This window comes from Mauremys reevesii, linkage group 4, assembly GCF_016161935.1.
Source record: "Mauremys reevesii isolate NIE-2019 linkage group 4, ASM1616193v1, whole genome shotgun sequence".
Classification (NCBI taxonomy): domain Eukaryota; kingdom Metazoa; phylum Chordata; order Testudines; family Geoemydidae; genus Mauremys; species Mauremys reevesii.
The window spans coordinates 16,737,772-16,762,080 of NC_052626.1; the positions used below are offsets into that span (position 1 = coordinate 16,737,772).

General features: G+C 45.0%; 1 long non-coding RNA gene across 1 annotated transcript in view; it reads left to right on the top strand.

The window, feature by feature from the left end:
• LOC120405314 overlaps positions 1-23,917 on the top strand; it is a 49,063-nt gene extending 25,146 nt beyond the window's left edge. Inside the window, exon 3 of the long non-coding RNA XR_005598487.1 lies at positions 23,255-23,917. This is a non-coding gene — a long non-coding RNA (uncharacterized LOC120405314). The remainder of the gene's footprint in view (positions 1-23,254) is intronic.
• Positions 23,918-24,309: the final 392 nt, after the last annotated feature.

The following is a 24,309-nucleotide window of genomic DNA, read 5'->3' on the forward strand; positions in this document are numbered from 1 at the left end:
GGCTAGCACGCAGAGGGACACTTTACATAGAAGACAAGTGTCAGCTTGGCGTTCAGAGCCGGAGGCTTACACTTTACACAAACCGGCTCGAATACATTTTAAAAGAAACAAGACCATTGTTTCAGATGTGGATGCAGTGGCAGGCAGATTTGGTGGATATGCACGGTTCTCCAAACACAACGGCGGTTTAAGTACATCTTAACAGTGATAGACATTCTATCCAAATATGCCTGGGCCTTAGGCCTAAAAGACAAGACTGGTGGTGAAGTATCCAAGGCCTTTAAAGCTATTTTCAGCGAAGGTCGCGTGCCTCAAAAATTACAAACCGATCGGGGGAAAGAATTTTTAAACAAACCTTTAAGTGGATTGTTAAAGCGGCATGGGGTTCACCATTTTGTTACTAATAATGAAGTCAAAGCAGGGGTTGTGGAGCGATTTAACAGAACTTTAAAAACTAGGATGTGGAGATATTTTACAGCCCATAACACCTTTCGCTACATTGACGTCTTACCTGACTTTATAAAGAGTTACAACCAGAGCTTTCACAGAACTATACGCACCAGACCCCTTGATGTTAACCCTTCAAATTCTCTGAAGGTATGGAAAACGGTTTACGGAGATGGTTTTAAAATAAACGGGTTGTTGCCCCTTTTAGAAAAGGTGACCACGTGAGACTATCTAAAACCAAAGGCGCTTTTGAAAAAGGTTATGAACAGATGTTTACCGATGAGATATTCATAGTGGATGAAGCCTTAACCAGGAGCCAAAGACCTGTCTACCGATTAAAAGATTATGAGGGTGAGGTAGTGACTGGATCTTTTTACCCTGAAGAATTACAAAAAGTAAACCCCAAACGAGACAGGATTTACAGGATTGAAAAAATTCTAGCGGAGAAAGGAAAAGGGAGAAAAAAACAGCTACTGGTGAAATGGTTGGGTTGGCCTGATAAGTTTAACAGCTGGGTGGAAGCTTCTCAGCTCTGTGACATTTAGACACGAAACAGAAAAAAAATCCTCCTGCAAAAGACAGAGAAGAAAAAAATTAATAATGAGCGATGGCGGGTTTTACATCACTTTGCCCAGCAATGCCAGCTCTGCAGTTTTTCCCCAAAACACCATCTCGAACTTTACAATACGGCTAATTAAGCCCTTGGATCTCCCTGGTGCCTGGGAGGTGGGGTTAGTGGAAATACAATACCCGCACAGCTGGAATACTATCAATGAAGACACCCCTTTTGAAATCACCTTTGGAGATACGACGTGGAATTTTATCCTACGACGAGGTTATTACTCGACCATACCTGAATTACTGGAGCATATGAACAGCGCCGTGGCTCGTCACCCCGGACCACCTGAGGTGGTCATGAACTACGACCCTGTGGGCAGAAAAGTGAGACTTAAATCTACCAATGTTATGCGGGTTTTCTACTGGCGGGAGCTAGCTAACATTCTGGGTTTGGCCAAAAATTTTCCTTCTCGGCAGACATCACAGGGGTTTTAACTCCTTGTATCTGTACACGGATATCGTAGAGTACCAGTTTGTGGGGACTTTTCTGTTCCCCTGTTACGCTGCGTCCTGTCCGAGGAAGGAACAATGAGTTTGTTACCATCACCGACGATAAACCTCATTACGTCCCTGTCAGTAAACACCACATCGACACCATTACCATTGAAATAAAGACAGATCAGAACAGAGGCGTTTCATTTCGCTTTGGCAAGGTGATCGTCAAGCTGCATTTATCGCGGAGAGAGCGAGGTTTCTAAAAAGAAAAAAAAGCAAAACACTATTATGGCGATCGTAAAAAATTATGGTGACCCCACCATCTACAGGAACTATTACAAAGCCCAGGCTGGATATGCCCTTCCTGGATATCATGGGGCCCCCGTGATGTACGGGCTGGTGTGGTGGAATATTTTGTAGCCTCTTGCTGTACCGCTTTTGAGGAGAGGGCTAGAGATTATTAAACCCCACGTAAACACTGCCGCTCAAACCATCGCTAAAGACGTGGTAGGTCATGTCTCCCGGGCTGTTCTGGAGAAGGTGGGGAATACAGCTTCACAGGAAGGAGCGGGGCTGATGTACATTAAAGGAGGAAGAGAAAGAGAAATACAGGTCCCAAACCCTTTAAAGAAGGGCTTTGACACGCAGGGCCAGCCATAAACGAAAGTCCAAGAGGAAGCCTGGGCAAAGAGGAGCGCGCTGCCTGCTAAAGAGACATATTTTAATCGATATGGCTTTTGTTCTCTGAAGAGTGCGCCAAATCTGAACTAGACTTGTTTCAAATAGCCCCTCGCAGACCAGCATCGAAAAAGCATTTACATTGAGGTGCCACCTCTATCGGCCGTACGGAGTCTGCCCCCATTGACTTTTTATAGCAGGGAATGGCATAGATTATATGGATTTAAACAACACGCTGCTTTACCTGTGTTGCAAGATTGTAAGTGGGCCTGGTGAATTACCCTGTGGCCTCTATTTTCAGCCAGTTGGATGTTACTCTGGGAGACCGCCTTGTAAGCCAAAGCAACAATTGTTATCCTTACAGGGCCTTTATAGAATCAGTGCTCAATTACAGCGATGACACCTCGCCACGCAATTTTCTGCCGGTCTGTTTTACAAAGACACTGCTGGACAACATGAAAAAACAGAGTTGGATGGAAGGAATCTAGGGTTTGTGAGGCGTGCAAAGCTGGCTGAAAGCAGAACGGTAGAGCTGCTGGGCCATCTACACAGTGACCTGTTTTTTCAAGAAAAACTTTTGTTAATGGATGTGAAAATTAAACTGACGCGCAGTAAAGACGCTTTCTGTTTAATGGGCAGCGCGCTGAAGGCTTTAAACTGCGGATTGTATCAGCGTCCCTTTTTGTGAAGAAGGTGGCCCGGTGTCCGTCTGGGAGGCCCTGCTTGCCTCTAATGCTAAATACCCGTGGACCGTGTGGGAATGAAAGTGTTTAGCATCTGCGGGCAACAGGGTCAGTAACCAGGAGAACCTGTTTTTGGGACAGTTACCCAAAATGCTCGTCCTAGGGTTTGTGGATAACGATGCCTTTAGCGGAAGTTACACTAAAAATCCCTTTCATTTTAAACATTACGATATAAATTTTGTGGCCTTGTATGTGGATGGTGAACAGGTACCGACCAAGCCTCTGCAACCGGACTTGAGGCAGGACGCTGCGTGAGAGAATACATGAATCTGGTACAGACAGCTGGTAAACACATGAAAGATCGTTCTTTGTTAATTGACCGGGAGGAGTTTGCACAGGGTTACACCTTGTTTGCCTTTGACCTGTCTCCCGACCAGGAATGTGCAGATCATTATTCCCTGATTAAAAACTGGGAACCTGAGACCAGAAATACGTTTTGCAAAGGCTTTGACAGACACCGTCAATATGATTGTGTATGGGGCTTTTGACAGTGTCATAGAGATAAATCAGAGGAGAAATGTTCTTTTGACTACATGCGAATATGGACACCGTGCAGCTCTCACGTGTCTTATCAACGGATCGAAAAAGAATTTCTTAGATGTGTTCCCTTGTGATTGGCTCCCTGGAGGCAAGCTGTCTCAGAGACCCCTAGGTTTGGTGGTGAACACGCATCCGCACAACCAACCGGGTGAACATTGGCTCGCCCTGTATCTGGCGGAGCGTAACCGTGGAGAGTTTTTGACTCATATGGGCAACCCCGAACAGCGTGTTCTTTCCTAGAAGTATTTTGAAATTTTTAAACAAAATGCCACAGACCTGGTGTTTCACAATAGACAATTACAAGACCCCCGCTCCGTCGCCTGTGGCTATCACTGCGTGTTTTTCTTACATCATCGTAGCAAGGGTTTATCTTTTGAACGGCTTTTAAAATTGTATTCTAATGACTTAGTGCAAAATGACCGGATGGTAATGAATTTTGTAAAGTAAATTTAAATTCTTGGGCATGTCTAGGCTTACTCAAAACATGTTTCTCCAAGCCCAGATGTGTGTCTCTTGCAATGACTTTTATAGCCGTGTAATAAAACACCCCAAGTGTGGGGTTTAAAGAAATTGATGTTTGGTGGGGTTTTTTTGTTTTAAATGACCCATTGAGACAAATTACACAGATTTTTTTTAAAAAGTATAGAAATGTTTTCTTTAAAAGCAAATCATTACAAGTTTTAAGAATTTGAGAATGTGTAAAAAACATTACACACTGAGCCACTGGGCTCTTTTAGCCAATTTTTTTTTTATAGGGCAAAATTCTTGATCCGCCCGGTGTCAGCGGTCGAGGCCTTGAGGCGTTCCAAAAGGTCTCTGTTGGCGCATTGCCCATGACGGAAGACGTTCAGTTCCGCCATGGCATACATAAACACATCCCATCCTTTAGGTACACGTTTGCTAGGTACAGAGCGCGTTTGGGTGACGGCCCTGACTAAGTCAAGCATGTTAGAACCATTAACCACAGAGCCTTTGTACACAAAAGACCCTTTATCGTCCCATGAAGAGAGATTTTTATCCTGGCCCAGTTTATTTAGCAATACTATTGCATTTTTTTTAAAACGCTTATTCACGTTATCCAGCACCTCCTGAGCAACAGAGTCTGAGTTCTTTGGTGTTTCTGGGGGTTTGGCAGTTACGCTTTGTTCCTGTTCCGGTAGAAACAGACTTATTTTCCCTTTATCCGCATCGCTTTGCTTCACGTACGTTAGGTACCTTTGAAGCACGGCGCTGTAAAGTTTAGCCTTATTCGCCAGGTCAGTTCTTTGAAGAACAGACTTCATTTCAGCGTCCAGTAAGCGAGTCGCTGTTGTTCTGATATTTTCCTCTGCCGGAGGGATTGCTCCAACTGGTGGCTGGGCACCAGGTACATTTTTTCTGCATACTCCATTATCGATTAGTTAAAAGCCCTGTTATCAGAGGGATAGCAAAACTTAACAGAGGCCCGATAAACCCCCCAGACTGCTTTACCAGAAGCTTTTTTCTTTTAAGCGAAACGCTATTAGTACACAATGTTTTTATAAGCGTGCTTTTCTTTTTTAACACACGCACTTGATTCTGTGTCAAAGGTACGTTTCCTTTTAAGGTATTGAGCGCTATTTCTGAAATGGCCGCTACTAGATCGTCAGAGGCCGAACACAGTATAGCCCTCCTTTGCTGCGGGGACGATTTGCTAAGTAATTTTAAAAGGCCCAGGTTTCTCTTCACGCAGCTAGACATGTTTTCAGTCAGCAGCCCCAGCTGTTAAAGGGCCTGCCGATAAGTCATCTCTTTATACCCAGCTGCTGTTTTTTTAAAGTATAAACCACCGCCAGTCTGGAGGGAAAAGACCGGTTCTTAGTCTATAAGCTTCTGGTGTGGAAGCATTTAAATCCACCACCAGGTAGCCATAAGGTCTTTGGTAGCATCCTCAAAAGCTTCTAGAAAGAATTGAGCTTTGCCGGGGTACATTTGCCGAGCGTGGTGATTTGTAATTTGTCCCTGGGGTTTTTGAACAGAACCATGTACTTTGTGTTTAGGTTAATCGTGACTCTTTTTCCCTGACAAAATACGTTCTGAACTATATACATAATGCTCAGGTTTCTGTGATGCGGTAAAAGCTTTTTCAATTTCATCGCTTTCACAAGCAGAGTTCATCATATCGTCTATGATAATCATATTTACTTTATTAGTAGGAAACAAACCATCATCATCCAAAGCATCAGGCAACCCCTCCACAAAATTGATAAAGGGATATTTACAGAGCAGTTCTTTATACAGAGGTTGCCAACAACTGTAACACCACACGATATTCTCAGGCATAACAGACAGTGTTTTTTTGGCATTATCCAACACATTTTTTATAAAGTAACTTTTTCCGCAGTTGCTAGGCCCCGCTAGAATTGCAGAAAAGGGGTGTTTCCACCTCGTATCCATTTTTTTTTTCAAAAGCCGTAGGGTAGGGTTTTAAAATCTTTTCCTAGTACCCTCTTGTTATAAACCACTTTTTGAGTTTTTTTAAGGGTTTTTGTTTCTATTTGCCACTGTTTTTTGTTTCTTACAATAGAGGGCTGCTGCACCTCTATTTTTTTCGAGGTGTTTTCTTGCAGACCCGTGCAGTAGTCCAGAACTAGATCTTTCAAACTGCCAAAGTTGATCTTTTCACAATTTGCTACGTTTAGGGTAATACCTTTGACTTTCATACAGGCCTTTCCTCCAGACAGCTTATACCCGTATGTTTTTGGGCCTGCCGACACAAACTCGGTGATGTGTTGATCTGGTGGAATCTCGCTTGTGAGGTCCCCTAAATAATCCCCCAGAGGGGGATTCCAGGCACCCTCCCTTTTCACAAAAATCACCGAGTCTGTGTCGTGGTACAGGCACCGCTCTTGCAAACCGTCTAGGAGGCTGTATAATTCTAAGCGGGCATAAGCGGTGGTAAAACAGGCTATGAAAACATTGGTATTGCCAGAGACCGTGTACCGTTCTTTTGCATGCTTCCAAGACACGCACGCTGTTTCATCATCGATAAACTCGCAGGATGAAACCTCGTAATTGGGGGAAAATAGGTACTGCCAGAGTTCATCAGGGTCTCTCACGATGCTGGTGTTGGGTAGGTTGGTTCTTTGGCGAATTTACCCCACAGAGAATTTTAAAACAGTTTAGCGATTTGGCGTTTAGCAGGGTTTGATCTGATTTCGTGTTGGCGTAAATGCACGCCTTCTTTCTGGTAGAAATCGCTAATGTACTTATTTTGTTTTTCCTCATTTGTGCACCAGCTGGGATACCCTGAAGCCTCTTGTTTCTGGCGGAGGTGTAATTTTATGTACTCTGAAAAGAGTTTATCAGATTTTTTATTAAAATGCCAGATTTCGTAGATTTTAGCCACCACGTACCCCTTTGCTATAGCCGCGTTCAATTCCACCGTGCACCAAGTCCCCAGGATGGCCCTCCTCGTCAGTATGGGTGCATGTCTCCGTTGCTCGGTTTCAGCACAGGTTTGGCATAGCGGGAACATGTTTGCCACCCACTCTGACAGGTAACAATGGGAAAAAGAGGCCTCGTGGGGGTAAACTTTAACTTTGCAATTCCAAAATAATTTGCCAGGGGTCCAAATTTGTCATAAACTATATCGGGTGTCCGATAGGGTATTCTTTGGTTTTGTTTACAAAAGGGTACAGGCTGGTAAAATCATAATAGTGAATTTCTTCTCCGGGTTAGGCTTGTAATACAGACGGATAGCGTTTGTCCTCCCCAAAAAGAGCATCCCTAGGCACAAGAGGCTGTGGTAACTGGGCTCGGTTTAAAAGTCTGCCAACTCCCTGTCTGTTTCTTTCATTACCTCCCACTCATGCTCCCAAAGAGTCCTCACTACAAAACCCTGTTGTTTTAGAAAGTCAGCCTTGAGCTGCGTCTTGTAATAAAGAAACCCAAAAGATGTCCCTGTCATAGGATTTTGTGTTTTTTCACAATAACAGGTGACACAGCCGTGGAAAAAACATCCATTAAACTCAAAGGCTGTATCAACATCGGCATAACCGTCTAAAAAGTAGGGGCCTACCTGTAGTTCCCCACCCTGTAAAGCATGCCGTATCTGTATATTTTCTTTGTGAGAGGTATACAACAGCCACTGAATAGATGGGGTTGAATATCTCTTTTTCTGCCTGTGATAGTTGTCTGGAGGGAGAAGAGCTACCGTCTTAGGCTCCAAAAACATAAACCTGTACATAGCCATGCAAACGGATGCCAGTGTTATGTACTGGAATGGATCTATGCACAGTTTTATCTCGGTGAATTTACCAGGTTCTCTCTCTACTACATTTCCCTTCTCCGTCATTTTCATAATCTCTCCTCTGTATAGGATACAAGCCTGTCTCAAAATTTTGACATCCTGCTGACAGTAATACGCGAGCTCTTTCTGCAAGTCAAACACCTCAGAACTGTGGTCCTGATACCAGTCGAGAAACTCTGCTTTTTCTCCGGCATCATGCTTTCTACACCATAGTGTGCCACACCGGGCATAGGCCCCACATAATTTTGATTTTCTAAAGTGTTAAAAATGGGAAAATACCCTTTGCACCCTTCAAACCCCATTGCCTGCGTAGCTTGCTAAGCTTCATGGGCAAGAAGTTTAAAGAGTCTATAAAACGAATCCCCAGGGCCTTCACTTCCACGCACATTAGTTTACTACCCTGAGTAATCAGTTCTATGCACATCTTTTCCTTCAGTAACTGCCTAACGATGAAATACGCATCATAACCTTTGGAATTGTGCGCTAGGAACGTGTAGTCCCGAAACTCTTTGCCGATAAAGGTCTTAACAAAGACAGACAGACACTCATCGCCTTAAATTCCCAGGATTTTTCGGGCTTTAAGGACGAGCAAAATGTAATTGGGAGTGTGCACCCCAGTCTCCTGCATGCATTCGAAATCATAAAAGATATACTTTTCTGAGGATTCAGGCTTTCTAAGGCTATCCATAAAGCAAAAGTGACTGTCTACATCACCAACGATCGAACCCTGACACTGCTTACATCGTCTCCCTTTACACTTATGCCGCTTGTTCACGTAAGACTGACACTTATCACATAAAGTTTTAGACAGGCATTCAACTTGGTTTTTAGATCGACATGTCTGTCTAAACACTCTTTGGATCGACAATACAGTCTACAGCTAGGACACCGCAGCTGCACGCCCACGCTGTCTGAGCACGTTACACTCAAGCAGCGATACCTGCAAGAGTGGTCGTGACTGTACACCGTATGGCAAAACTCACAATAATTTTAACAACTTTTTCACATCCAGAACTCCATAGTAATGCTCATCGTGCAACAGGATGAAATAAGTCTTGGGGTACGCTAGGCCTCCTGTTTTGAAAAAGCCCCAGCCACCTTTTTCCGTATACAGCACCACCTGTATGTTCACTCCTAAATGCTGTTCAAACTTTGCTACGTCACTCAACAGAACCTTTTTTTGATCTGACCACCCCAGTTGCTCATGCAACTTTCTCGCCTCCGCTAACAATTTCGCGTCCGTAGGTTTACGATCGGACATGACGGCCAAAAGGCCACCCGCAAAACACAGATTGGTACCGGCGTAAGTCAGGTCTACCAAACACTGTCTTTTTTTATGAATAATTTGACTACTCAGAATAGAATTTAAAACTCTACGAGCACCCCCACCCCTGTTTTTTACAACTGTCACAACAAGGCGCAATGTCCCATCGAGATGCAACTCTCTATTGCTCTGTAGCAGCTTTGAGGTGTGATTTAAGAAATCCTCAGCAGATAGCTCATCCCTAGTTCTTCTGACTGAAAACAAAGCGTTAGCTAAATTACGGCTCTCTAAACGTAACTGAACGTAATCATCAGGGCCTACCCTACCATTAATGTCATCGAGGACCGACTGTATTCCCCGGTGTATGGCTTCAACAACCTGCTGAGCTGAATTTATTTGCTCAAGGTTGACAAAACGAAATTCCTCACAATATACCGACCCCCCGAATCTAAGTAATTCACGTTGCCAACTTCTCACTCTTTCCATATACACCTCTGCATTTTCGGGTTACTTGGGGTTCCTCTACAGGATCGTTAGCGACATCTTCTACATCAGATGCTATTTGAGGGTCATTGGGAGAGAACGGGCCCATCTAGAGAGCCCTCTGGGAATTTACTAAACCAGAGTCTGATTCCATCTCCCCATTTTCAGAGAAGCCAGTCTGAGAGCCTCCAGTAGGAGGCATCTCTTTTTGTTTTTTTTTCCTCATGAACTCTTTAGCCCTTTTTAAAAGTTTTACAACCACCCTGGCCTGGAACTTTTGGCAGCCATCTGTTTATCCCCAAGCGCTGTCCCCTTTTGTTTACACATGAGCTGGTGTGAACCCTGGAGGGTGCCCCTTTACCCAGGCACCTTTCCACGACTAGTCATGCCTGCTTAGAGACACCCTTTCCAACCCTCCTGTCTTTCAGCATTGCTCTGAACAAAGAATCATATTTTTCCCAAGTCTTTCTAGAAGGCCGTTCTTTTAGACTCCCCAAGGATACAGCATCCATCACTTTTCTGATGGAAGCATCAAACTCTTCCCAAACACTAGAACTCGGGGGAGCTGCGGCGAGCTTATGGTTTTGGGAGAATGTTTTGTCAGTGCTCGGTGTTTTATTCACAACCCCTAGAGCGCATGCCCGGGTTTGTGAACGTGGGCATTTTCACTCACAGTTTTCTCAGGGCTTGGTGTGGCTGTGGCCGCTGAGGAACTGGAATCGTGTTTGTGTGGTTGCAGCACCTCGGCATTGCAGAAGCTTCTAGTCCATGGTTTTTTATATGGAGCCCATACACTACATGCTCCAAGTCTGCGCACCTTCAGAACCCCTAGAGTGCGTGCTCTGGGGTTGTGAACGTGGGCATTTTCGCTCACAGTTTCCTCAGGGCTTGGTGTGGCGGTGACCGCTGAGGAACTGGAGTTGTGTTTGTGTGGTGGTTTTTACCAGAGTCTTTTGTTTTGTCCTTGGGTTTCACGTATATGAGATCTGGGCTGTTTTGCGTTGTTAAAGGTCTCAAAGCAGATTCCTGGTTCTTTAGTGGTTCTGGAGGAGGTGTCCTTGTCCTTGTAGCACTGACAACAGCATTTTCAGAAAGGTTGCCCCTGCCTATGAGGGAGAAAAAAACCATAACATTTTACAAAAAACTGAACTTTACCATCTACTCTCTCACCCATACCTATGTATTTACTTAAAATACAAAAGATCATAGAACAACTAAACCAATAAGCAAAGTATATTTACAGGGCTTCATGCATCCTTCAGTCACTGATGCTGGTGAATTTTCCTTTTCAGCCGTCTCCTTCCTTTTTCTTTTGAGTTTGTTTTCCCTCTGGTCTAAGGATTTCTCATGTTTTGACTGTACTGTGAGCAAACACATAAAACCATCTTGTAAAACTTAAAAATTATATATTTCATTCAGTAGGGTGTTTTTCTATTTTAAAAAAATCATAGCTTTACCACAAAATAATCCATTTTTACAACAAACAATTTTTAAAAACATCTTATTTTGCAAAATAAAAACCAAAACTGCTTTTTAAAAAAAAATCCATTATGTACAGTAAAAAACCAAATACTTTTTTAAAAAACCTATGCCCCAGCTTTATAACACACACACACACCAAATCATGCTTGCAGCCACACACACTTTTTTCAAAAAGCCACATGTTACTTTTCAAACAAACAAGAAAAAAAAAAAACCATGCATTTAAAAACCCATGTGTTTTTGGGCATTCCACATAAACCACCCACATTATGTACAGTAAAAAAACCAAATACTTTTTAAAAAACCTATGCCCCAGCTTTATAACACACCAAATCATGCTTGCAGCCACACACACTTTTTTCAAAAAGCCACATGTTACTTTTCAAACAAACAAAAAAAAAAACCATGCATTTAAAAACCCATGTGTGTTTGGGCCTTCCCATAAACCCCACATTATGTACAGTAAAACCAAATACTTTTAAAAACCTATGCCCCAGCTTTATAACACACCAAATCATGCTTGCAGCCACACACACTTTTTCAAAAGCCACATGTTACTTTTCAAACAAACAAGAAAAAAAAACCATGCATTTAAAAACCCATGTGTGTTTGGGCCTTCCCATAAACCCCACATTATGTACAGTAAAACCAAATACTTTTAAAAACCTATGCCCCAGCTTTATAACACACCAAATCATGCTTGCAGCCACACACACTTTTTCAAAAAGCCACATGTTACTTTTCAAACAAACAAGAAAAAAAAAACCATGCATTTAAAAACCCATGTGTGTTTGGGCCTTCCCCCTCCTCAAACCCCACATTATGTACAGTAAAAACCAAATACTTTTAAAAAAACCTATGCCCCAGCTTTATAACACACACACACACCAAATCATGCTTGCAGCCACACACACTTTTTCAAAAAGCCACATGTTACTTTTCAAACAAACAAGAAAAAAAAAAACCATGCATTTAAAAACCCATGTGTGTTTGGGCCTTCCCCCTCCTCAAACCCCACATTATGTACAGTAAAAAAACAAAATAATTTTTAAAAACCCTATGCCCCAGCTTTATAACACACACACACACCAAATCATGCTTGCAGCCACACACACTTTTTTCAAAAAGCCACATGTTACTTTTCAAACAAACAAGAAAAAAGCCCCAAACCATGCATTTAAAAGGCAGTTGCAAAAAAAAAAAGTTACCTTTTACTATGGGATAAAGTGTTGCAGGGACATGATTGTTCTGTTCCCCCCCATGTGTGCCTTCAGGTTATAGAGCAAGCAGAAACATGTTAGTATTACCACCAAATCCCTATACAACCTGGGTAATACTTTTCTTTTTTTTTTTAACAGTATTAAGCACAACTATAGTTAAAATGGTTTTTACCTTGGCCTGGTTCCATGCTAAACAGATCCACCCCTGAAATACATACAGGCACCATTATTTACTAAGACAGCCTGGGCAAAAAGTGGCTTTATAGTTTCAGAGTTAAAGGCACAAGGTCTTACCTCTTTTTGAGTCCAGCAGCTCTCCAAGAAGGTTTTCTGTTAAAAAGGACAAACTCCAGCACAGCTAAGATTTTTATAGCCTCTCATGCCCATTGTTTTTCAAATAGTTGCTAAAAGGTTAATTTAATCACCACAGGTAAACTGCAACACACCCTTTTGTGAGCTGGGTTGTGGGGGTGAGGGTTGTGTATGCTTAAATCCATTCATTTCAACAGAGCCTGGATAGCTCAGTGGTTTGAGTAATGGTTTGGTAAACCCAGGGTTGTAAGTTCAATCCTTGATCTGGGGTAAAAATGAATATTTGGTCCTGCTAGTAAAAAGGCAGGTCTTATGAGATAAGTATATCTCCATATTAACTGTATTATACTCAAACATGTCTGAACTAGTCCTGGCTCTATTTTTTTATTGTAAGCACATTTTTTTTAAGGATATTTCCCCCCCCCCCACAACATACATTTCACACACAAGCACAAAAACACAAAAGCTAATTCTCACAAACTATTTTATTTTAAAAAGACATACAACTCCTTCAAAACAAACCAAGATGCTTCATTAAAACTTAAGGGCAAAAGGCCTTCTAACAAAACACAATAATCACAACCCCCTTTTTTTTTAAATTTACAGCTACCAAGTTTTATATCGCATGTTTGCCTCCTCACCATTCTCTAACTTAAGCCTTTTAGATTTCTTACAAATAGTCTTTTTCTTAAGCAGGGTTCTGTAACTTTTGTGCGAACTAGGCGATCAATATAACGTTGTAAGCAGGCATCTTCCGCTTGGTCATTTTCTTTAAAACACGGTCAGGGTCTTCACTGAATTGCACAGCATTTATCAAAGTCACCTTGTGCTAAATGTTCTTGGGTTAGGTACAGACATTGCATAGCATAACCTGTGGCAATAACAGTGTTTAATAAGCTTTCCAAACACAGCTCAGCACACAGGGCCCGGAGCTTGCAGTTTATATCCACTGAAGTCCAAGTCACACAGTCATGGTGTCGTTGGGCTGGCGCATCTATGACACAGCCCTCACAATCTTCAAAAGCTTTTCCCTAAGGCAATGTGTAAGAACAGCATAAACAGCAATAACTTTTTACGCTCATGACGTGGCACTGGCTCGGATAGTTCTATGCCAAGCCTCCTCCTAAATTCCTCAAACCCATCATCCTCGGAGCCCTCTTCAACAATTTGTATTGGTGTTGAGCAAAAACATGGTGGGCCCGGTTCATCTTCGCTGCTTGATGCAACGCTGTCCAGGGGCTCTGGGTCCTCTAGAAAGGCATCGTCGAGCTGCTAAAAATTTTCAAAAAAAAGAAGAAACAGTGTAAGTACTCCAGCTGCTTGGTTGGTTTTCTTTAATTTTTTACACAAACCCCATTCCTAGCCTCATTACCCCCTCTTCTACTGTCGCTTAATCATTCATTTACCTGAGCGCTGTCTTTTCCGTTTGCCTTGTCCACCGGTGACTCTCCCGAGTGGCAATCTGAGGGGGTGGACAAAGAGAGACCATCAGGCTCCTCGGGGTGTCTCACGAGGGTTTTGGGGTCGGGGTCCGGCGTATCCAACAACGGCTGGGCCAAAGGGCTCCCCAAAGTCACACCCTCCTCCTCAGAACTGTCGCTGATGTAACGTCTTTCCGTGGACGGTCAAAGACCTCGGGGCTAAAACAAAGTCCAAGTTCTGACGGGGTGGTGAAGGAGTCCATGTTTCCTCTCGGCAGCCTTTCCACGCTTTTCTAAAACACGTGTGCTTGGTAAGAAATGGCCTCCTCTGTCCGGCGCTGGGACTTATGGGGTAATGGTGCTGCACTCGGATTGGCGGAGGGCCTTGGGAGGAGCTCTTAGAGGGGTCACCCCGATTGGTCAAAATCTCCTCTCGGGTGGTCCTGTCGGGACAAAACGCCTCCTGATTGGTAGAGGGTGGTGGGAGGAGTTCTTAGAGGGGTCACAAGACCCACATCAGTACCGCTCACCACAACCAAGAAGTCACCCTCATTGGGCAAAATTTCTCTCGGGTGGTCCTTCCGGGACGAAACCCTCCTGATTGGTAGAGGGGGTGGGAGGAGTTCTTAGAGGGTCACATGACACACCTCGCTTCCGGTCACGTGGCCACCCGAAGTCACCCTGATTGGGCAAATCTCTTCTCGGGGTGGTCCTTCCGGGACGAAACCCCTCCTGATTGGTAGAGGGGGGTGGGAGGAGTTCTTAGAGGGGTCACATGACCCACTTCGCTTCCGGTCACCCGCCCCGGAAGTCACCCTGATTGGGCAAATCTCTTCTGGGGGGTGGTCCTTCCGGGACGAAACCCCTCCTGATTGGTAGAGGGGGGTGGGAGGAGTTCTTAGAGGGGTCACATGACCCACCGCACTTCCGGTCATGTGGCCATCTTGACCCCGGAAGTAATACCCCCAGAGGGTGGGACTTCCGGTGACAGGTGGGAGGGGCTACAGGGGTCAAGGGGCGGGGTTAGGGGCGGGGTTAGGGTTTGATTGATGGTAGGGCCCTTATACTACTCACATAGCCCTCCAAAGATTTTCTGCATCTGCCTTTATTCCGTCAGTGAACAGGACCTATAATAGAATAAGCATTGTTGCTGGTGGTGTAATTGTACTTCAGGCTACAATGCATAATACTGCATAGTGTGTTTCATTTCTGAACATGAAAAAGGGATGCTAACATGCTAAAAAGGGATCGGGGGTCATAGTGGACCACAAGCTAAATATGAGTCAACAGTGTATCGCTGTTGCAAAAAAAGTGAACATCATTTGGGGATGTGTTAGCATGAGCATTGTAGGCAAGACACAAGAAGTAATTCTTCTGCTGTACTTTGCTCTGATTAGGCTTCAGCTGGAGTATTGTGTTCAGTTCTGGGTGCCACATTTCAGGAAGGATGTGGACAAATTGGAGAAAGTCCAGAGAAGAGCAACAAAAATGATTAAAGGTCTAGAAAACATGACCTATGAAGGAAGCGTGAAAAAATGGGGGTTGTTTAGTCTGGATGGACAAGAAGCAATGGGCTTAAATTGCAGCAAGGGAGGTTTAGGTTGGACATTAGGAAAAACTTCCTAACTGTCAGGGTGGATAAGCACTGGAATAAATTGCCTAGGGAGGTTGTGGAATCTCCATCACTGGAGATTTTTAAGAGCAGGTTAGACAAACACCTGTCAGGAATGGTCTAGATAATTAGTCCTGCCTTAAGTGCAGGGGACTGGACGAGATGACCTCTCGAGGTCCCTTTCAGTTCTGTGGTTCTATGAATGTAGGGTTGTTTCAGGCCTAAGTGCCAGATGTGAGCAGCCCTTTACAGTTTAGTTTCTTTTTCTTAATGGATTATTTGCTCAGATTCTGCAATCCCAGCCCACAAAGGTCTACTTATATATTAGTATGTTCTAGTACCTCCAGGAATCCTTAAAAACCACTCAGTCATATTCCCTTCCTGATGTTCAGGGACTTGTCAAGGGAAGAATATAATTCTGAATGTTGCATCATCTCGTTAACAACGCATCACATTCCACTATACACCCAGGGACAGATCCAGCGTCGCTTTATGGCTCCTCTGCACTGGTTTACATCATGCCACAGATCCATAGGGCAGGCAGAAGCATAGCCTCCTGTATTAAACCAGTGCCGGGGGTCTCACCACCCGGCATAGAGCTGGATCTGCCCTTGTCCTCTCCTCACAAAAGCTCCTTTTGCAGGAGCCATTCCCAGGCAGGCCAGAAGAGTCAGGGCAGGAGTAGGCATGGCCAGCGCCATCCTGCACCGTGGTGAATACTCCATTGCTGCAAGACACTTAGGGAGCAATGACAGGATGGCCCCCAACAGTAACCGAACAGAGGAGGTGCAACAGAAACAAATTCACCTGCAAGTGCCTCACGAGGGACAAACTGCTCCCCATACTACTGTGCAGTGTGTGCATCCGCACTCTGCCTTCCAGCAGGTTGTGGCTACACCTCTGAGCTGAGCATAGAACTGGAAGCCGGGCTCCTGGCCTCCAATTCATCACTGCTGCGGAGTTGAGAGGGAGGGGTGCAGGCACCTTTCGGCTAGCAATTAAAAGCAGAATGTTTTCAGTAATAGATGAACAAGCCCATTAAGCCTGACTTTAATGGAGCTGAGATTCTGTGCTAAATAATTTAAAAGAGAAGGTAAAGTGAACTATCGTTTTTTAATGTATTTACAATAGGTGCTACTTTATATAGCTGGAATGGTTAATCAATTGCCATTTAAAGAGAGTTCAGTTCCTGGAGTTTGTGTGATATATTAGAGCCTAACCAACCACTTCAACTTTGATGTGAGAAATTCAAGGAGCTTCTGGCTTGAGATAGACTTCGCAACACAGCTCCAACCATGTTGGCCAGGGGAAAGGCTCAGTTTTGGTCACCGGGCCAAGCTGCTGTCTACAGATTGTGAGGGCACTGAAGGAGGTTGAGTCTCAGTGGCATTAACTGGCAGGGCAGCTAGACAGCAGGTCCAGCCATTGGGTGGGGGGCTCTGCTAATTAGCTGTCGGCTCTCATGCCTGGCCAGCAGCTAGCAGGCACAACACACTGCGAGATCTGTTTTCTCTGTCAACTCAGGCAAAGTCCAGACTCTGCTTCAAACAGGCCACTGGGACAAGAGTGTAAAACTAGAGAAGGCTGAAATGAACAGCTGATTTTTATTCTAATCTAAATATATTTGTCAGGTGCATCGTTCTAGACATTGTATTAGAAGGGCAACTTTCTATTCCCTTCTCAATAAGCCAGCATTTATACAACTTCCATTAACACTAGGCACAAGGAGACGGGAATATCCCCCAGTGCCTTTCAACACACACATTAAAATATCATGTAAATGAGCTAAGACTTTCTTTACTTTAGCCTAGCTGTTGAATGTATAGGGCCAGAAGCACAACCCAAGGGACATCAGTGGAGTTTCACGAGGGCTAAATTTCACTCTGTGATGGGGTACGCCCCCACCCCCGCCCGGAGCAGGCTAATGAGCTCCTCTGGGCCCCACTGGTACCAAACAGGCCAAACCGCAGAGCCTGCTGCAGGTGGAGGAAGCAAGCTGAAAAAGGGGAGCTTGTCTCAGGAAGCAGCAGCCGCCAGGAGGAAGGCTGCTGTGCCTCAGAAGTAGCTGGCTCTTGCTACGGAGCAGCAGACATGGAAACAGCTGACAAGCCTCTGCCGCCTGCCAGGACTTAACAGACTCCGGACAAGCTGATCACCTTGGGGGAGGGGTTGAAGATAAATCCCAACCTGGAGTCCAGTCCAGCTGTGCTGGACCACCAAAAGCAAAGCAAACCTTTATAAGGACTCAGTGACTGATCATCCCCTTAAGCAGAAGATCCCCTACAACAGAGGCCCTGGAAAAGGAAAGGAAGGGGAAGAGACACTGAAACTGCCTGTGCGTGACCCCAGAGACAGGCCCAGTCTATCATACATCCTTATGCTGTTTCTGAGACAAACACACCTGTCATCTACCTTTGTTTGTTGATCTTTCCCTTTCCTGAACTGTAGCAAGATCAGGATGAGTCTTTGCATGATCGCAGAGGAGCCTGATGGCTTTATTTTTCAGAGGCTTTTTAATGAGAGATGTAGGTGCTCAGCACTGGAATTAGGCAGGAAACAGTTTTCCCATCCCATTAATATTTTTTGAAGATTTAAATCATACAGCATAGCCAATTGCTTGGTGGTGCAGGCCCTCAGCCTGGCACATGGAAGATCCAGGTTCAAGTCTTAGCTCCATTTAATTCTAAGCAGCAATGTAAACATGGGTTTCCCACATCCCAGGTAATGTGTTCCTTGGCCTACTGTGGGGGGGGGTCTCTCTTCCTTGTCCATTCTGGACCCTTTCAGTTTCAACAAACTGGCATTTTCTGATTAAAAACTATTATGTCAAAAAATTCCCCACCAGCTGTACCCAGCGTGACAGATATGGTGATCTCCTGCAATATCTTTGAAAAGCTGTATTGCATTTAAGTTTAAGTAGTTTTGGAGTCCATTGTATTACAAATGGAAAGTGTATGTATTACTGTGGAATCGTATGTAACTTCTATGGGGGAAAACTTGTAAACCTTGGTAAGTGATATGAGCTTCAAAGGACTATTTGAAACCATGTGCCAGACAAGAATTAACTTATGGGACAAACAAAGTTAAGTGGGTTTTTCAGGAAATCTTGAGTGGGGAGGGTACAAATGTACCCTCTCTGGTTAGGCAATTCAGCCTTCTGAAGCTTTGTCTCAAGGAAGGGACCTTTGTCTGCTGATCACCTGTCACAAGAGGACAAGATCAAAGGCCCCAGCTATAAGAAGGAAAGAATGAACAATTCCTAGGTGTGCTTCTCCTGAGTGAAGGCTGTTATGAATTTGTAACCACAAAAAACTCCCTTGGAGGAATTTGAAGGACTGCTCCCTACCAGAGCCCTTGCTGGAGCTGGGGTGATCTCTGGTAAACTTATTTGCAATCATGTAGGTTATTCTATAGTTTCCATATGTTTGCTCTGTAATGCTTTCATTTTAAGATTGAATTGATGGCTTAGAAAGGATTTGGATTGATAGGGAGGCGAAAGAGGAGATCTTGTGGTTAAAGCAGTGGACTAGGACTCAGCAGTTGTGGGTCCAATTCCAAGCTCTGCCAGAGACTTTCTGTGTGGAAACCACACGCTTTGGTTGCACAGCAAAGAAATGGGGGCATTTTCTAAGTTGTGGATGTGTCCCCCAAAAGTTCTGCAAATGTGGCCTCTGCTGTGGCTGCCTGGGCACTCAAAAACTGAGCTAAGCACTAAGCCCCAGGGAGTTTTAAAAGGCAGCTGTGGCATTAGGTAAAATGTCAGCTACAGCTGTGCCATTCATCTGCCAAATGCAGAAGTGTCTCTCCACTACTCCTTGGGCCCTAGCATCCAGCAGGAAGCCACTCAGGGGCTGTATGATGACTGCTAGGGAACAGGGGTGTTTGTGAGGATAAATTCATTGGAGAACTGCTCTGACCCTCCAGCCAGCAGTGACTGTACAGCAGAAGGCACAATTGTAGGGAGACCATATTCACTTAGTAGCAAAACATATTTCTTGGGACCACTTCTCAGCCCCAGTTGGAAGCCAGACAAAACAGGCTGTGTTCAGGGCTTCTCCCCTGGAAGAGTTTGAGAGACAAAATATCCTCCGCCCATTCGCCAGAGGGTTTCAGAATAGGGTCCACTCGCTGCTAGGGCACCTCTTTCTGGCCATGTCTGGGAATTAGCTCCACTCAGGTCTGATACCCATTTCTGCTGCTCGCTGCAAGCCCTGCTGCCACGCTTTCTCTCCCTCTCTGCGACTCAGGGTGCTCCGTCGTTATGGCTTGGCCCACCGGCCAGGTCACCATGTGTCGCCCCCTTCTGGAATATCAAAGTCCCTTCCTCCAAGATGGCAGTCTTTCCTTCACTGCCCAAACTGTGCCACGTCCCCAGGAGCTGGTAGGGGAACCCAGGACCTCTACTTAAGGTTCCAGCCAGCTCAGGGACCCTCTAATCAGCAGCCAAGGTCTGCACCATCTTAAGCTTTGCTGCCTTTTTCCCTGAGCCCTTTGCTATACCCTAGTTTCCCCTTCTTTCCATCACTACTGTCCAGAGAGTGGCTACAGGCTGTCTGCTGCTAGCATCCTGGCTTTATCCTAGCCCTGCCTGTTGCTTCCAAGCTGGGTTCCGTCTTCATTCAGGGAATGACTTAGGCTGTGTCTACACTAGCAAGCTTACAGCAGCACAGTTATACCAAATGCAGCTGTAAGATCGCTCGTGTAGCTGCTCTGTGCTGAAGGGAGAGAGTTCTCCTGTCGGCATAATTAAACCACCTCCAAAGAGCAGCGGTAGCTATGTCGGCGGGAGAAGCTCTCCTGCCAGCATAGAGCTGTCCGTAATGGTACTTTTCTCCTTGTAACTTATGTCGCTCAGCGGGGTGTTTTTCACACCTCTGAGCGACATAAATTATACCAACAAAAATGTAGTGTAGATGTAGCCTTAGGCCAGCTAATTCCTCTCAGCTGTGGCCTAATCAGTTAACTGGCCACTCCTCAGCCTCATTAACTCCTCCTAGGCTGGTTTGCAACGAACATCCTTTCACACCTCCCACTGTCACTACTCTGGCTACAGAGGTGCAGTAGCATGTGAAGCCCTGAAGCTCCCACTCGGGGGTTGTTTGGATCTGAGCTGGCCAGAAAACAGAAATCCCTTCCTGAGAAAAAACTGACTTTTTTTTTTTTTTTTAAATTTCATCCTAAACCAGGACCTCAAAACTGTGAAAATGTTCTTTGGAAGGGATTTCCCCAACAGTTCAATCTGGCCTAAACCACAACAGAATGTTTGCGTTTCCCAGTTGCCCATCTGGAAGATTCTGGACAAGTTCCCTTGGTGCCAGCCTGGCTGCCGGAGACGCATAGCCAGAGCACTCGGCCTGGCCCTCCTCGCCAGGGGTAGAGAGCCAGGGTGCTCAGCCTCCTCTCTCTGGAGGTGGAAAGGCCCAGAGCCTGGCTGCTTGGCTTCCCCACCAGCTGCAGGGTTGGACAGGTGGAGAGCTGACGAGGTTGGTCTCTCCGGCCCTGGAGCTGGGGCAGGCTGGGGGTCAGGGATGCAGAGAAGCAGGACACTCAACTTTGGCAGCCCGCCTGGAAAGCTTCTGCCAAGCGTCTTCCAGGCAGGCAGCCAGGGGGCTGTCCTTTGCATTTTCCCAATGGAAAATCAAAAAAGTTTGGCCAAACCAGAGAGGCAGGGAGCCAGGGTGTGACGCAAAAAGGGTGTTCTTTGTCAGAAAGTCATTCTGACAAGATACTTTGACCAGCTCTAGTTCGGATCTCCACTATCCACGCTCTGCACCTCGTCCCCATCCTTCACACCAGGATGCTGTTGCAGAGGAATGCTCTGGGTGGTGCACAGTAGCCTCCCCTGCCACCTCCTGCTGAGCCACAGAAGTTCAGCTGCTGCATTTAAGGGCCCTATAGGCTTGTGGGCAGAGAGAGGTCAGGATTCCTTCCTTACAAGGAATTGTGGGTAATTTCTGTCAATGTGTTAAATGTAGTGGGGAGCAATTTATGAGCAGCTGCTCTAGCTTGCTCTCAGGCTAATTAACCAAGAGCTGTCAGTGAGGCCACAAAATGGACTTGCCTCCTCCTTGCTAGATCTCCCAGGCTGGGAGAACCTCTGCACAGAACCTTGTTTGGCCATGGACAGTTCTTCTGAGCATGACCACTGACAAGCACAGCAGCCACTGCACTACATGGCAGGCGTGTAGGAGAAATACCCTCCCCCTCTCATCCCAAGGCTAGACGCTCTGCTGCAGCGAGCAGCAGCTAGAAAACATCCCGACGACAATGAAAACGCTGAAGGGGATTAATTCTTGTACACAATGCCCAGTAGAATTATGCATTTGTTGCAAGAGTTTATTGACTGAGAAATGATGCTTCCCGATCCCTTGGCAGCAGTGCGCTCAGCGCGGCTGCTGCTAACTACCAAGTGATAATTAGTGTTGGGAAATCCTCCCTCCCTCCCTGGGCCTTGGAGGTAATCTTGAGTACTATCAAATCAAATGCTAAATAATACCCTGTGTATCTCTTCCAGACATTACTGGAGAGCCTGCCTGTCTGTCTTGCTATCATGAAAGCCTGACCGTGTTGTTAGCTGACCTAAGGGACTCTTTGGTTTCAGACGGAGAACTCTGCTGTTTCCCTTTCCCCTCTGCATCCACCCTGTGCTGCTCCAGCTGACAGAGATGGATAAGTGAGAACCTCCTCATTACACCCTGCCAGTCACTCCTCAGGTGCGGCACAAACAAGTGGCAAAGTTCGCTGTCAGAAGCGGAATCAAACTGTTTTCGCCGCACTTTACAGAAGCCAGCAGGATGTAGTCTCCGCCCCAGGGTGCTTTTCTCTGGCTCTGAGTGGCTTTCTGGGCCTGCCTGGTGGTGCTTTCACTTGGCTTCCCTGCCTCTTTGTGCCAGGCTTTGGGGAACTTACTTGTGACTTTCTGCTCTGCCTGTTCTATTGACTGCAGTGAAGCTGAAAGCCTGAGTTGATTGGCACATATCCTCCCTTGGGGTGGCTTGTCTGAGCAGTTACAGGCCTCTTTTTTCCCCTTGTATAGGAAAAAGGGAGAAAAGTTTTCATGAATCATCTGTTTGAAAGAGTGACAAATGCATGTCACCCAGCTCGAGGCTAATATCTCTGACAATGTCATCCTATGACAATTGATGACTGACAGAGTTACTCTGTCTTTGGATGTATGTTTCGCGCATTACTGGGGCGGTATGTTTGCTAGTAAGAGTGAGTAAAACACTGGATAGGCAATCAGCATGTTGATAGAATTGCAATTGCCCTTGGCAATGGTAGACAAGTGCCACTAGCAGGACTTCAGTAATCAGACCATAATTTGTACTGTCTAAATACTTTTCATTGATCTATTGCAATGAGAAAATCTGACCAGTTCCTTCAGAGATCCTTAGGCAAACAAGAAACATTAAATCAGAGAGGAGTTCCAAGGTTTAAAAAATCAGGCTGATTATGGCGCTGCCGAAATCGTTCAAAATGCCACCTGATCCATTCTAGATGTACAATGGCGACAGGTGGTAATAGTCATGATGCTCCCTCCCATATACATCAGCATTGCGGGTGTGTTCAGCTTTGCATTCAGCCGTACAATTTTCCATTTTTTCAAAAACCTTGCTAGTGTGCTCAGAATTCGCTGTTGTCACGGGGGAAAAGTATAATCAGTTATGAAGTTTCCAGTTACACCTTACTTTGGGAGTTTATCATCTACCATTTGTTTTCTTCCCAGCAGCTTGGGCATACAAGAGGCCTGCCAGACGCTTCACTGGAATAAGAACATTTGGGCCATTTGCTAATGCTGTTGGATCTGGATAAATCTTAAATGTTAAATAATAGATTTTCAATGGGAAACATGGTCGAGCTGGGAGGATATTATCTACACTGGAGATGGAGAGCCTCAGCCAAAGCCCAGTGATGTCATTACAAGTCTTTCCACTGACTTCAATGAATTATGACCCGTACAGTGATGTAAAACAAGGTTGCTATTCAGAAACACACTTGTACAATTGTGTAATTTCTCTCTTGTCTAAACACGGACGTTCTGACAAAGGTATCACTGATGCTCTAGTAGGCATAGGCCAAGATTTTCGAATGTGCCTAGTGATTTTGGATGCCTCAGTTTTGGGGCTTTTGAGAGAATGATTTTGTTGAGCACCTGCCCTGTGAAAAATCACCCCCTTGAGGTGTCTCCAGTTGAGCATCCATAATCCCAGTCAATTTTGAAAAATCTGGGCCTTAATCTGGAGCTCAACTCATGGAGCGTGGAGTGATACAAATGGATCAAGACAAACACCTGCACAATGTACACTCATCTGCATAAGGTCTGGAATTGCAGTCTAAAAACTCCCTAGATCATGGAACAAGGCTTGGAAAGAGATACTGCAAGCATCTAGATCATTCAGCCTGCCACGCCTCTCATTTCTTCCAATCCAAGGCCTTTGGGCTGCTTCTGAAAGGAAACCAGTCGGGGATCCTTGAATCTCACCAGCGCTGGTCATGTGACACATGAATAGTGCTTTTACATATGTGAACCAAAAATGCATAAACATTTTGAAGAAAAATATTTCCAAATTGAATTGACATATGGTCATAACATTGTTACTTGACTTCCTAATATTACCAAATGCTGTTCAGCAGTGATGCACATGACTTGGTTTACCATTAACAGTAGCTGTGAAACTAATCAGCAGGGAGAATTATATTTAACTGTCCAATCACTGGATCGCTGTCCTATTTCATAAACAACGGAGGACTTTCTTGCTGAAAACTCATTTCCATCCCCTTTTT